The sequence below is a fragment of the Callorhinchus milii genome, unplaced genomic scaffold (genome assembly GCF_018977255.1).
Source record: "Callorhinchus milii isolate IMCB2004 unplaced genomic scaffold, IMCB_Cmil_1.0 Scaffold48, whole genome shotgun sequence".
NCBI classification, from domain to species: Eukaryota; Metazoa; Chordata; class Chondrichthyes; order Chimaeriformes; family Callorhinchidae; genus Callorhinchus; species Callorhinchus milii.
In genome coordinates, this window is record NW_024704789.1 from 68,548 (window position 1) to 84,795 (window position 16,248).

A 16,248-nucleotide genomic window follows, 5' to 3' on the forward strand; every position below is an offset into this window, starting at 1 on the left:
TTACTCCTTTCACAAATGCATTGCCCAGACTTATTTTTAGTCCAGAATTTCACACAATGGCATGAATTGTGGAAGGAGATAGCAGTTTACATACATTATGCATACCAACATCTGTGCTTTCATACAAGACTGCGCACAATTTGAGATTTTGAAACAAAAAAACACCAGTGCTGACAAATATTATATGCATAAAACATCAGGCCTGTCATTCTGGAAATCTTTTGCCTATGGTAAGGTCTGCAGTAGATCTGGAAATTATCTTAGTCGACTGCATTCTTGATTAGTACTGGGGGCTCTAAGACCCCCATCTTTCATTTGATGGTACTGATAACTAAGAATTTCCTGCATTATAATTTGAATTGGGCATGCTCTACAATGAGCAGAGAGGCATTGACCAAAAAAAAACTAGCAAGCAAGTCATGGATTAAACTGCCCGAAATCTGGTTAAAGCACACTGCATTTGCTTCATTTACTGAGGCCACATCTTTCTTTTGGACAGCTGCAGTCTGCCAGCTAACAGCTATTAACTGACAAATACCATATTTAGCACACAGTCATATTAAGCACAAAAGGCAGGGAGAATGTGTTCTGCCAACATCAGTTTGTTTCTGTTTAGTTATCTTCTTCAAAGATTCGAGCTAACAAAGGATCAGCAATATGTCTGTTAATTTGGTACGCTACGTGAGGGGAGCGAGAAGCAAGGGAAACCGTGACCTTCAAGGAAATACCACGACATTTCTCAGCCTATCCACTAGATTTAACTTCAATCAAGAAAAAACAAATGAATTATGAATTCCCTTCAACACAAAAGTCTCAAATGAAACTAGCTTGGTAATCTTCATTTACTTCTGAAGTGCATGAACTCTTGGCATAGATCAGAAATCTCACTTTGTGACAAAGCCTAAAGGTCCTACTGGAAACAAAGAGCAAGTACAGGGTAACCAAAAAGTTGTGATACCATTATAATATCTAATAAGTCTGAAAAAATGAGCTTTTTAGATAATAGGGTAGTTATCACAACTTTTTGGTCACCCTGTACTGTCCATTATCAATACAAGTATTATTTGGTGCGCAACCCAGATTGCATGGTGTGGTCACTGTAAAGTTAAAAATGGTTTATTCCTCAATTTAACAATCACGATCCCTATTTCATTCCCGCTCCAATTGAAAATGGATGCATCAAATGAGATGTATTATACACACTTATATACCCATATGTTAAAATATATAACAGATAAAATGCCAGGATAGCACAATGAGTATCAGGGGAATGGACACATTTGTGCTCCAATATGACAGGTTGCATATTTCCTGTAGCACAATCATTGATGTGCCAGTCTATTTTACCCTCAGGGTCTCCGCCTTCCATTACCAGCTGCCCATTGAGAAATTACACACATACCATAGTTGGTGTTGGAGTGTCAGTTACCAATAAGACTTAAATCCACAGCACAGTTGGGCTAAGCAACGGCATTAACTGCCTGTCCCAGGAAGACAACACTGATCGAGACAATCAAAATTACTGTTTGAAGAAAAATGCATCTGTTTTCTCAGGTAAACAAGTGTCCAGACATTCTAAATTAACTAAATTCACCTTCTCAAAAGTCTGACTTTCACAAATTTCATTTCCCTCATTTCTTAAGGGAGGCAAAGGAGACAAACACTTGAACTGCTGCATGACCGATAAGCACAACACTTTGATCCATTTGGTTGAGAAGTGTTAAGTGGCAGGACCAGTGCTACCATACTCCCAAAAATCCAACCTTTCATGCTATAACTTGACTAAGTCATGTCATAAGAACATAAGAAATAGGAGCAGGAGTAGGCCATTTAGCCCCTCGAGCCTGCCCCGCCTTTTAATAAGATCATGGCTGATCTACTAACCTAATTCCATTTACCCGCCCTATCCCCATATCCCTTAATCCCTTTAGTTTTTAAAAATCTATCGATCTCAGTCTTGAATATGTTCAATGACTGAGCATCCACAGCCTTCTGGGGTAGAGAATTCCATAACTTCACTACCCTCCGAGTGAAGAAATGTTTTCTCAACTCAGTTCTAAAGGACTGACCTTTAATCCTGAGACTATGATCCCTAGTTTTAGATTCTCCAACCATGGGAAACTGTCTCACACTATCTACCCTATGTCATGCCAACTAACTCACTATAACTCACTATACACTACTCACTCTAAAGCAGATCTATCAATTTATTGGTTTATTCTCTGTACCTATTCAAAAATCCTACCATACTTCTTGAAAGATAATACCTCTCATCTCTCTTTTCACCCTAACCACTACCCAAACAGCAAAATCCCCCACCCAAAATAAACAAGCATACAAAACATATAACAGCTGTGAGAGGCTTCGTACTGAAAACGAGTTGTATGAATAGAGATTTTTACGAAATTTGTGCGTGTGTACTTGGACATTTGAATCAAGATTGTGTAAGCTAGTACCAGAATAAAAGTTTTTTAAAAAATTTAATTCACTCAACTTGAATTTGATGTTTTTGTCAGATTACTACAGAGAATAATGTGGGGAGGAATAGGAAGAAAACAGGCAATCCTGACTCAAGTCATGTCTCTTGCTGGTTGATCATACAGACACACTGACAACTGTCATCTGTGCTTATGGCTAGAGGGAGCAGCGTGCTGGAGAGGATATTGCAAACTATTAATAATGATGGAAGATTGATTAAGAACCTAGGCTTCTTTTTCTCCCTTCCCGCTCCCAATCACTAGCATAAAAGTGTTAACATAAGAGGCCACAAAGGTTTGTAAAACAAGCAACATGCTTAGCTCCCAAGTTTCCTCAGCTAGATGGTACACTAAAAGCAAAGGTTAGATGCAATCAAAAGCTTAACAAGTCATGTTTTGAAGAGAAAATCTGCATTAATATTCTCAAAATGTGATTTTCAGCCAGTGCTATGCTCTACAATGGACAAGATTATAAAAGCAATTGCTTCTGAGTGAAAAGCATTTAGCCGTTAGGCTCCTCTTCTTTTTAAGCCCTGACAACTTGCATGGATTTAGCAGCCACCCTTATAACCCCTTGTTAGAAATAGGTCACCAGACAGCAACTACCACTGAAATTCCTAGAGATTATATTAACAAATACGAATCAACATCGAACTGCTAAGGTGCTATGGTTTCAGGGTATAAGATTTCAATGGTTCCCACCCATATTGAACAACTTGTGCTTTAAGTGTTCTGAACAACAGGTAAACTTCAGCATTCTTTTGGGCATAAAAGCACAGTTTGAAACCAATTTCCCCCACTGTAAAAAAAACAGGCTTTGTTCCCAATCTATAAATATGGCAGTAATTCCTGGGATAAAGCTATCCCTGCAAACTTACAAAAGTTTCAGTGACATCAGAATTAATACTGCTCCACAAAGATTATAGGACAGTCAAAATGAATACTGCCCACCAAAGCAAAAACAGTCAAGTCAGTTTCACAACTGATCAGAAACCGAAACAATGAGACACTGGACACTCAGCAACAAAAAACATCACTATTTGATTGTCAAACACTTTTTGCACTTATTTCTTATAAGATCCCACCAATGTCAAAAAAAGTAAATATGTTTGTTCGTCATGAGGATTTAACCTCAACTCATTGGTAAATTGCCACAATACGTTTTCTGAAAAGGAATAGTATATTGTGTATTCAGCAAGGGGCGTAGCAAAAGATCCATTCTCAACTAGTAAGGGCTAATAAAAAACAAATGCAGGTTTATAATGGGTCCGCCATATTAAATTTTTACTGCAATGAGGCTTGGTCTGCGATTGATCAAAAATCTGCTGGATGAGATAACCCTTCTCGTGCTGAATGTCAAGTTTTTACAGATTTTTAATCTACATCTTTTTCATCACAACCGTAACATTATCTGAAAAAAAAGCCTCTATGAACTTCCAATGCTCATTATAAATTGGAATGCAGAATGCAAAGAACTGTAACAGAATTTCTTAATAATATGGTCTCCTCTGAATAAACACAAAATGGCAGTGCAGGAATGCTTCTGGAATCCTTAAGCGTAATACAAGCTGAATAAAATAAATTACTACAAAGACAATAATTTAGCCAGGCATCGCAGTTCACTTGGGAAAGAAAATGTCAGGGGAGTGGAAACAAAACAATTCTGCCAACTTAATTGGACCTCCTGCTAGGGAATCAACAACAAAAAAATTAAAACATTTTTTTTAAAAAATATGTTGATGTGGCGTTTTATCAGGCAGGATAATTTTATTTTGCTTTCCATCATTTATCCATTAGCAGTATACATGTTACAACAGAAGGCTGGCAGCAAATCATATAGTAAATCACAAGGGTCTATAAACACCATGTATACCCAGAGACTGAATTATAAACTCAGCGCTAGACTTCTGTCGCAGAGAACATACAATTTTTTCCCTGCCACCCCACAACAACAAAAAATTTCATTTTGACTGTTACTCCATTATGCAGCAGATTCATGGAGCACAGTAAAGATGGGATTGGAGCGCTGCTGAAACAATAATAAAGATGACAGTGATGTACAGGGTAAAGTTATAAACCAGAATATCTTCAGCTCCAACATCACAAGACTGCATTACAATTTATTATTTGTTGGCAGCAGCACATTACCTGTAAACAAACTGCACTGCATGCTGCAGCACATCATGATCTCAACACCTTTACCAATGACCTTTTCTTTGACTGCAGCACTTTCTGAGAAAAGACTGCCACTTTAGCACTGCCAAAAAAAAGCTTTTGCAGTTTCTGAAACTACCATTATAGTAATTACTGTTCAAATAGCATTGTACATGGAGTTTTTTTTGGGGGGGCGCAATATAACAGACTAGTGCAAGCAATTACAATCAAACCTCTGGTGGTCATTATTTTAAAACTAGATCTTGAAACATGAGAACTATTTTTTTGTTAAGACAAGAAAGCCCAGGCTGAACTCTGCAAAGCAATCGTGTTGCACCTAAAGGGAGAGAAGATAAGGGAGAGATAGGAGGGGGAGAGAGAGAAGGGGAAACAACAGGGATAGGGAAAAGGGAAAGAAAGGGAGAAAAAAGGGGAAAAGCCAGAGGGAGAGAAGAGAAAAGATGAAGAAAGGGAGAGAGAAGACAGAGAGAGGAAGAAGAGAGAAAGGGGGAAAAAAGGAGAGAGAAGGGGAGAAACAGAGAGGGCAATTGAGAGAGGGAGAGGGTGAAGGGGGGGGGGGGGGGAGAGTGAAAAAAGGGGAGAAGTCAGTGAGAGAGAGAACACAGGAGAAAAGGGGGGGGAATTAGAGAGAGAGAAAGAGAGAAGGGGAGAAGAAAGGGAGAGAGAGGGGTATAAAGAGAGGGGGAGGGAGGGAGAGAGAGGGAGATATAAAGAGGGAGGGAAGGGGGGTATAAAGAGAGAGGGAGGGGGGTATAAAGAGGGAGGGAGGGGGATATAAAGAGGGAGGGGGTATAAAGAGGGAGGGAGGGGGGTATAAAGAGGGAGGGAGGGGCGTATAAAGAGGGAGGAAGGGAGGGGGTATAAAGAGGGAGGGAGGGAGGGGGTATAAAGAGGGAGGGAGGGAGAGAGGTATAGAGAGAGAGGGAGGGAGAGAGGGAGGGAGGGGGGTATAGAGAGAGAAGGAGGGAGGGAGAGAGGGAGGGGGGTATAGAGAGAGAAGGAGGGAGGGGGGTATAGAGAGGGAGGGGGGTATAGAGAGAGGGAGAGGGGTATAGAGAGAGAAGGAGGGAGGGAGGTATAGAGAGGGGGAGGGGGGTATAGAGAGAGAGGGAGAGGGGTATAGAGAGAGAAGGAGAGGGAGGGGGGTATAGAGAGGGAGGGGGGTATAGAGAGAGAAGGAGGGAGAGAGGGAGGGGGGTATAGAGAGAGAAGGAGGGAGGGGGGTATAGAGAAGGAGGGAGAGAGGGAGGGAGGGGGGTATAGAGAGAGAAGGAGGGAGGGGGGTATAGAGAGGGAGGGAGGGAAGGGAGGGGTATAGAGGAGAGAGAGGGGAGGGGGGTATAGAGAGAGAAGGAGGGAGGGGAGAGAGGGAGGGAGGGGGTATAGAGAGAGAAGGAGGGAGGGGGGTATAGAGAGAGGGAGGGGAGGGGGGTATAGAGAGAGAAGGAGGGAGGGGGGTATAGAGAGGGAGGGAGGGAGGGAGGGGGGTATAGAGAGAGAGGGAGGGAGGGGGGTATAGAGAGAGAGGGAGGGAGGGGGGTATAGAGAGGAGGGAGGGAGGGGGGTATAGAGAGGGAGGGAGGGAGGGGGGTATAGAGAGGAGGGAGGGAGGGGGGTATAGAGAGAGAGGGAGGGAGGGGGTATAGAGAGGGAGGGAGGGAGGGGGTATAGAGAGGGAGGGAGGGAGGGGGTATAGAGAGGGAGGGAGGGAGGGGGTATAGAGAGGGAGGGGAGGGGAGGGAGGGGAGGGTTAGAGAGGAGGGAGGGAGGGGGTATAGAGAGGAGGGAGGGAGGGAGGGAGGGAGGGGGGGGGGGGTAGAGAGGGGGAGGGGGGTATAGAGAGGGAGAGAGGGAGGGGGGTATAGGAGAGGGAGGGAGGGAGGGGGGTATAGAGAGGGAGGGAGGGAGGGAGGGGGAGGGAGAGGGAGGGAGGGAGGGAGGGGTATAGGAGGGAGAGGGAGGGGGTATAGAGAGGGAGGGGAGGGGGGTATAGAGAGAGAGAGGAGGGGGTATAGAGAGGGAGAGGGAGGGGGGGTATAGAGAGGAGAGGGAGGGGGGTATAGAGAGGGAGAGGGAGGGGGGGGTATAGAGAGGGAGAGGGAGGGGGGTATAGAGAGGGAGAGGGAGGGGGGTATAGAGAGAGAGGGAGAGGGAGGGGGGTATAGAGAGGGAGAGGGAGGGGGGTATAGAGAGGGAGGGAGGGGGGTATAGAGAGGGAGAGGGAGAGGGGTATAGAGAGGGGGAGACCGTGTGTGTGGCTCAGACTAACTTTGGAGTCAGTAATAGAGGAAGCAGAGCAGCGCTGGTGGTGAAGGTTTCCTCTCGGTCTCTCGTCCCCACGAGGCCCCAAACCCGGGCAGAGAGAGGGAGAGGGAGAGGGAGAGAGGGAGAGGGGGAGAGGGAGAGGGATTGGCACAAAAACACGGCCTAACATAGAGGTTTTCCTCCCGCCCTTAAACACACACCTGTGCATACACAGCGGGTGGGGGTGTGGGGGTGTCCGGGGCCCTCACCCTCTCTCTCGGGGGAGGGGGTCACAGTTTAAACACTGACCGCAGCCCCGCGCCCACCTGTGGCCCCCAATAACAGGGCAATCAACGGCCAAACACACCGTTAAACACGCGGCGGCGGAGGAGGAAATGCTGTTAAACTGAACATAACCAGACATTAAAATAGGCCCCAACCGACAGGGAGGGAAACCGACTGAAAGTTTACCCCCAGCGCCGCCCCCACACACACACACACCCACACACACACGTTCAACACACACTCTCACTCCCCACTGTCATCATCATTATTAATATTATTATCACTGTTATTAATTTGTTGTGCAAAAGTCTGAGCCCGGGCCCGCGCGGCATCTGGGGGGGAGCCTGAGGCCCGCGATACTGTACATGTTTCATGTGACACAGTAACATCGCCCACTGTGACTGTCACACAGAATTAATGCACTTCACATAATGTCTGTCACGTAGTATATATAACGTTATACATATACATATACACCGACTGTCATCGTGTGCATGTATCTAATATGTGGTGTATTATAAATCATATAGATATATACACACACACACACATTGGATGTCACATAGTGTGAATGGACTTCAAATGCAATGTTATCTTGGAAAATATTACTCTTTCTCTCGCCTTACACACGTACACTTATATACTGTGTTGTATAATGTGCAATCCGGCAAAATCCAGCAGTGTGTACAGAGCCCCTGGAACCGTAATGCACTGCAAATGTCTAATAGAGTAACATAATTGTATCAAGTAATCTGACGTGCAGCTACACATTAAAAGCTATATATAAAGTTGTGGCTCTATACACACACACTATATAATGGTGTCTATGGAGATTACTCTGCACAGTCAAGAGCACAGAACAGACTGTAATATACAGCATTACGGTATGTAATGTACAGGGCATAATGTACCTCGTGCAATGCTGATTTAGACTTATATACTGTGCTGGGCAATGTATGGAATGCAATGTATAAGGCTGATATATAGTGTATCGTATACTGTGTGGTGTGCAATGTACACAGTACAGCACAAACAAAAATCTCATTTACAATCTACATATTGCACGAAATGTATGCTACACAATTTAATAATGTAAATTCACCATCGCCGGCGTATAATGTACACGATGTGAAATGTACACCATTGTACAACTTGCTGAATATAATGTACACACCGCACATACAAAGTTAAATGTACAAGGTATGCAGTGTGCATGCAATGAAGTGTGTGCAGCACAATCTATTGAGTGTACAAAGTTAATGTAAACCACATGCAGGGGATGCAGTGTGCAAATATGAAATGTACATAGAACAATCTGTACAGTGTACACAGTGCAAGTGCAATGTACACTATACAGTGCACACAGCCCAAGTGCGTGGACACTACACAGTGTACAGAGTTTACTTACACACTACTGTGTCCTACACAGTGTTTGTGCGGTGTAAACTCTGTGCAAACGTACACGGTAATAAAGTACAGTGTGCGACACGAAAGACTGGGTTTCACTCACAGGCGCCGGGGATACATACAACAGTGTGGTATTATAACAACAGTGAGGGTGGTGTGTGTCCACAGTAACTACAGTCTCCCCCCGCGCCCCGCAACACGGCGCCCAGAATAACGGAAATACCCCCTCCCCTCCTCCCTCCCCCCGACACACACTCACACACTCACACACTCAGACAATTTCCACACAGTGCACACAGATACAACACACACACACACACACACACACACTGAAACAATTTGCACTCTGACTCGATTCACACACAACTTGCACAATCCACATGCATTTTGCACCCCCCCCATACATTGGGCTACACACTTGCCGCCCCCCCCCCCCCCGGGCCCCCCCCAGACAGAGCGGCCACAGCGCTCACCACATACCCCGGTCTGGCTGTGACCCGGCCCCGGGGCCGCGGCTCCTCCTGCAGCAGCTCCTGTCCGATGTCTAACCTGTTCTTTCCGCCCAGGAGCTGCCCCTCTCCTCCTCTGTCTGTCTGTCTGTCTGTGTGACTGACTGAGCAGCGCTCGGCTCAGACCGCCTCTTCCTCCCCCACCCACAGCGGTCACAGCCGCCAGGAAATCCCTCCCTCCCTCCTCTGCTCATTGGCTACTGTAACCATCCGCACACACACCACACACACTAACGCCCACCTCACTCTCACACTCACTCTCACCCACTGAGAGCTGAAAATTATCTGTGCTTTTTTTTTTAAAAAACCCTCCCTACATTTTTTTAAAAAAAAGATGTCATGTATTTATTTCTTCTGCCGCCTTCCTTGGGGGGTTTTTTTTTTACTCTGATACCACATTCCCTCTTGTAACTCCTCGGTACGGTATCAGATTGCACTCTCAACGCCCCATCTTTCACCTCGGGGAACTCGCCAAAGTACTTGGCAGAGAGGGCTCCCTTTGCCTCCTTCAAGGCACGTCTCAAGACCTTCCTCTGCGATCACGCGTTCGGTTACCCCTACTCTACCTGCCCTCCACCCTCCTGATTCCAACCCCCAGCTCGGGTCCAAATTCCCTGACTGTCCAACGCCTTGGGGGCATACTCCCAATGTGAAAGGCGCTATTCAAATGTAATTTGTTGTTATTAATAATGGTTATTATTCAAAACATCCAGCTCATCCAGAACCATGCCGCCTGCATACTGGTTGAGTATCATAATAGTTAAATCCTCTTGGACTATGTATCTACCCCATTGGTTTAGAATAGGTCATCCTAGAACTGTGTTCAATTCATGCCTGTCAAATTTTCCAGTAGTTTGAAGACATTTTTATTCTGGCTGCTCAAGTCTACCCTTCCACTCGGCAGTATAGAAACTGACAGAAACTAATCTTCAGTGTTGAGAAACCAGGATGCATATACTAGTGTGAAAACAATGACTGATGTCGAGAAGCATCTTTCTGGTGTAGGACTCATTTATGGCTACTCTTTAGAACTTTGTCCTGGATTTCCAAATTCGAGTCCCAGATGCTGTTTTGCATGGAAAGAACAGCCCAAATTCACTACAAATTCATAATAATAATAATAATCCTTGCATTTTGATATAGCACCTTATCATGTCATCGAGACATCTCAAAGTGCTTCACAGAATATATTGTAAAGCGAATTGATCGTATGCTTTCTGGACATTTAGGATTTGGTCTCAGAAATAAATGTCTATGACTATTGGTAAACCGGATGTTCACATAAATTGATCCATTTCTTTGCTTTATGTTTGGCAAACTGTCATTGCTTTCAAGCCAACCTATAATCTCTTGCTGTGTTATTACAGTGCTGGCAATATTGACGTACTAGTTATTTGTGAATCATTCTTAGTGGAATAAGTGGTAAATAAGTCCATATACATCCATAGCTCCTTTTTTTTTCTTGCAGATCTAAACTCCTCAACCTCCCTGGGCTCTCCCTCAGACTCACTGAACCAGTGTGCAATCTAGCTGCCCGGTTTGACCTCCCTCCTCCCCACTGTCCTTCCTCCCCACATTCGCTCCCTGACCAGGACCGCCTTCTTCCACCTCCGCCACATTGCATGCCTCCGACTACCTTACCCCAAATGCAGCTGAAAACATTGTGCATATGTTTGTCACCTCCTGCCTGGATTACTTAAACCTACTCCTCGCTGGTCTCCCCAGCTCCACTATTCAAAAATCCAGCTCATTCAGAACCATGCCGCCTGCATACTGACATGGACCAAACGTAGTACCCACATCTCATCAGTTCTGGCCAGGCTCCACTGGCTCCCCATCACTAAACAGATCGATTTCAAGATCCTCACACCCTGGTATCTCCCTACCTCTCCAACCTCTTCACTCCCCAATCTATCACCCGGTGCCTCTGCTCGACTGGCACCGGCCTCCTGCTCATGCCTCGCACCCTCCACCCCACCATCAGAGGTCACACTTTCAGCCACTGTGCCCCAAAACTCTGGAACACTCAATCAATCCCTCCCCCTTGCCCCCTCTCTCCCCTTTATCAAGTCCCGTCTGAAAACCTTCTTCTTCGACCGTGCTTACGGCCACCTCCCCCAACCCCATCCAGCTACGCTGCGTGGAGGGCACTATATAAGTGCAAGTTGTTGTTGTTATAGCTGTGATCTCTTTCAGCACGACCGTGGGACAGATGGTGCCAGGTTCTATATTATGAGCAATTGCTGGCAACCTGCAGCAGGCAAGATTTGGAATGAATTCAAAATTATTGGAAGATAAATATTTCTGAAGAAAAGGCAGGGCATTTTGATTACAGCATCTGCTGCTGATTCCATCATTTCAGCTCCCCGTGAAATACGACAAACAGAATTAGCTTGACTTCAATTATCACAATGAGGAAACATCTTGGAAACAAAAACCAGACCACCACGGCTATGCAGCACTCTCCTTTGTAGTTGTTAATGATCTCATCCAGTCAGGTTGACACTCCAACTGGAGGTAATGATCTAGTATTGACTAACTTTCCAAGTCATCTGAAAGCTCTCAACAAAGCACCAGTTTGCGCATTTGACCACAAATCGGTCTGCATTCATTCAAATAGTCTCTCATTAGCGTATTGAAAGGAAAACTAAGCATAAGGTTCAGTAGCAGCCAAATAACTTAAATAGTCTCAGGCAGGGAGCTCCTATTCTGTATGGAATCCCATTTATCAGGTAGATTTATCTGAGCTAAATCCAACCAAATCATATCATAAGAACTGTAACTCCAATATTCCTTCCAAGCAGGAAAACATTTTTTGGCTTGATTTTTTTGTGCTGTACTGTAAACCAAAAAGCGTAAATGTTCCAGTAAGCAGGGAAGGTAAGACCAACTAATTAAAGGATCCAAAGTCTCTTCATTGCAGATAATTCAGGTCCTTGTCTTGGTCATGACATTTGAACCAAACTGAGGCAAACAAGTAACAAACATATTCAGAAATACTGGTAGAAGAGGGATTTGCTTAAGAAACATCAGCCCTACTTTAGTATACCGCAGGGTCTCCACAAAGTCCTGTTACCCCAATGTTTTTTTCTTCAATACACTGACCAACAATTGAAAGAATGCTATAAATGCAATCTTATTGTTGTTGAATGATAATAATTATATTTAAAAATAGTTAATTGTATTCATTACAAGTGTTTAACTCTATTTTGGTGTATAGATGTCCAGAGGATCGTTGTGTGTGAGGCGTCATCAGTTTCATGGCAGATAATGATCCGTCGCCGTGTTCAGTGTAACATCTTCCGTAACATGATGGAGTGACGAGGCAAAATGCATCTCTGACAGTTTGTTTCAGCTCCTCCGTATTCTCATATCGCTGCTTTGTAACAGGGGGTAAGCGAATTTTGTCGATACCCAGTATAAAGTCTACACACACACACAGAGTATGAATATTTTAAACTTTATTTAACAAACTGCAAAGAATAGATATATTTTGCTCTTGGCATCATTTCAGTCTAAGGCCTTGCAATCCATTGGACTTGACAAGGTTGTCTTATTCCACTGCTAAAGTTTTCGTTTACAACATTGATGAGATATGGTAAGCCTTCAGTTCAGTACAGCACCACACAACAATTACCAGTCTGTGTGTGCCAGATCTCCATGTTTATAGTTGTAACACAGAGCTGCTGAGGCTGGAAATATCCATACACATTGCCAGGAGTGACACTCCATACATTTCCTTTACTTGTGCATTTTTCTCCCATACAATTTTGTTGCCTGGAACAAAATGACACAAAATGTGGTGTTTCAAACACAATGAACTCCTGATAACAAGATACTGGTTTAACTAGTCATGATCATTTAAGTTGCCAGGCTGTTAATATCCAGGCTGCATTCTGATGCAAAATGTAAATAAGTAACTGCTTTACTTGTCACTCTGCTTAGCATTCTAGAAATTCTTGCAAGTACTTAAATTGTAAACTTGATTGGATAACTAGTTCTGTAAGATGTGTTTTGCATTGCAAAGACCTCCTGCCCTATCCTGTGACTAGTGCGGGTGCTCAGCAAAGGTTGGGCACACATGCTCGGATATATTGCAGAGGCCTCTGTTCTATTGGAGGGCCACCCCACATCCTGTGCACACTCGATCTCTGTCAAGTGCTTACACCAGTCAAAGCATCCCCTTGTGTGGCCCAGGAGGACCAATACCTAGCTAACCATTCTGGATACCTAGTTGCTGAGCCTTTTTCCCTTGGAGTGATGAGTTATCGTGAGTTTACTGTATATTTAATGTATCATAAACAACAACTCACACCTATCTGGTGCCTTTCACATAGGAGATTGACTCAAAGTACTTTACAGGACAATGTGGAACAACCAAGCCAAGTGGAACAAAAGGGATGGGTAGGAGGAACATGGAAGAGTTCATTTTCTTTTAGAAAAGTTTTAAAAAGAGGGAGACAGAAAGATACATTTTGGGAGCGAGCTCCAAAGAGCAGGAAATTAGTATCCCATTGAATTTGTGATGATATATTGCACTTTTTGTCCCACTACCCCTTATGTGCAAAAATTCAGATGCAGACAAACATCACTAGCTGAACCAGGTAAATCTATGACTAAATATCTTTTGGTATTTAGTGCAAATTCTCCAACGTTTCCTGTCTATCCAGGACATTCAGGGTGAAATTCTTGAGATATCTATCCTTGCTTTTGTTGCCTGAGCTACGGATTGTTTTTATACTACTAATGAAATATGAAATTTTGTTGGTTGGCAATGTTATTGACTTTGTTACCACGTGTTCGAGTTCAAGATCTTTGTTTTCACCTTTAAATCCTCCACGGTCTTACCCAATACTACCTCTGTGACCTCCTCAAACCCTATCGACCTGGCCATTACCTTCACTCAGTGGGCACTGACTTGCTTCATGTTCCCCATCCCATCTACCGGACCTTTGGTGGATGCGTTTTCAGCTTTTTTGATCCCATTCTCTGGAGCTCCATTCCAAGAGTCATTCTGACTCATTCCCTCAATCACTTCATTATAGGCCCATCTCAAGACCAACCTCTTTTACCAAGTTTACGATCACCTTTCCCCTCCCCACCTCCCTTGACTCCCACCCAGTACTGTTAAGCACTTTGAGACGTCCTCCCAAAGTGAAAGGTACTATCTAAATATAAACTTGTGTTGTATTGCGTGCTTATAATAGTGATATTCAAATGGAAATGTATGTTCGTTATGTATTTTTTTTATATTGTCCTAGAGATGGTCCAATCTAAAACAATCATACATAATGAACATGCATTTCCACTTGAGAATCACTTGAGCATTACTCTGGATGTCTCTATGCCCACACAATGATCAAGGCATATCCTTAGTGAGAGTGGATGAAGATAATTGACTATTTAATACCAGATATTCCAGCTAAAGCCAGATATTCCAACTAGTCTCAGCCTATAAGACCATTTTGTCCTAAAATTTAAGATCACCTAAAACTGGAAAATTCTTAAATTCAGCCTTCATTTGGATGCTGCTATTTCACATTTCTTAAAAAGAAACCAGCTCCAATTTTAGGCTCACTTTAAGAGTATTCCATAATTCTGAACAATCTTAGATTTTAAAGTAAAATAGTCTTGAAGGAAGCCTAACACTAGATGGAATTTTCATTCTCCTGTTGGTTGAAAACAAACCAGATGACTTAATAAAAGAAACTGCTTACTTCAAGTGGAGAGACTCATCTATATACCTGTTTTTTAAGAGGATAACCACCTCCATCTGTAAAATCTACTGAGTAGATATCTGGAGGGGGTTTGTATGTATGTGTGTGTATGTGTGGAGGGGGTCGGTGAGGGAGGGTATGGTTTGCTGCTCAGAGAAAATAATGAAATCAAATGACACGACTGTTACAAGCACTGTTGCTGTTTCCAATCTGCCTTGGAAAAAACTTTTCTTGTACCATCCTCTTGCAACTCTCTATCAATCCACAGACCCAGCCGTTCAGCAAACAGTGGTCTGCTGCTGCCTGACTGGTCATGTTCCCCGCCTGACCCTTCCCACCATCGGTGGCCAAGCTTTCAGCCGTACTGCACCCGCTCTCTGGAATTCCACCCCAGAGTCCCCTCCTTCCCAACCTTTAAAGCCCATCTTATGACCTTTCTTTTCAAATTCTCCCCCCTTCTTTCTCAGCTCCCGGCATGCCAGCTCAGGCTCCTAACCAGCTCTGCAAAGCACTTTGACACGTCCTCCCAATGTGGAAGGCACCACATAAATGTTAAATGATTGTTGTGATCTCAAGCATTTCTGATTGTACAGAGATCTCATTCATTTAGAATTCTGGGGAGGACTGATAAAACTTTCAGTGTCTGCGTTGACCGATTTATTTATTATTGAGGTGAAATTTGAAGCATGTTATAATGCATATGATATGATCACATGGAACACATTATGAAATGCCTCAGATTTCAAACCATTTTTAAAGTATGGCAGATTACTCCCATCACAGCATTAATTTCTTTTTTTATTAATATATCCAGCAACCTGGCCTCAATCACCCTTCCCATGAACCCATTCCAGTTGCTAGACAGCCTCAGCACGTAGAAATCCTCAGGCACATCCACTGTGCCAAGGCTCATCAATTCTTCTTTTTCCACCAGCACCTCTACCTCTCTCCCACGCATGCTTTGATTGCTGTTCCTGGGACCTGGGAACAGATCTTGGAACTTGACCATTTCTATTGCTGATGGTGGTGTTGTCTCCAGGCAGGTTTATGGATCTTGATTTGTGCTGCTACCCCTTGTTTCTCAGATCTTCTCTTATACTCGTTTTGCCACAAAATATACAGTCAATTCACTTTACAGTATATTCTGTGAAGTGCTTTGAGACATATCAAAGACGTGATAAGGCGCTATATCAACTGCAAGGATTATTATTACTCTTAATTGTCTCACTGGGCTAGATACACATTGTCATTTGATCTGTTTATTCAGGTCATTAATAAAGTATATTTAGCTACTCAGTACACTTCATGGCTCAGGTAGAATACTATTTACTTAAATATTTTCTACCCATCTTCACTTTTTTAATGGGCTGTTAAAGCTTTAATGATGCGACATTGTGTTTACTTAATTTGCTCTACTTCACAATGGATGAAATA

The 16,248-nt window shown here is 43.6% G+C and overlaps 1 protein-coding gene across 2 annotated transcripts in view; it reads right to left on the reverse strand.

Moving 5' to 3' along the window:
• The window catches only part of smarca2 (SWI/SNF related, matrix associated, actin dependent regulator of chromatin, subfamily a, member 2), a gene marked incomplete at its 3' end in the record, with an annotated part of 74,850 nt that extends 65,689 nt beyond the window's left edge, over positions 1 to 9,161 (reverse strand). For both annotated transcript variants that reach the window (XM_042345447.1, XM_042345446.1), the window contains 1 exon segment: positions 9,069 to 9,161.
• Between the last annotated feature and the right edge of the window lie 7,087 nt (positions 9,162 to 16,248).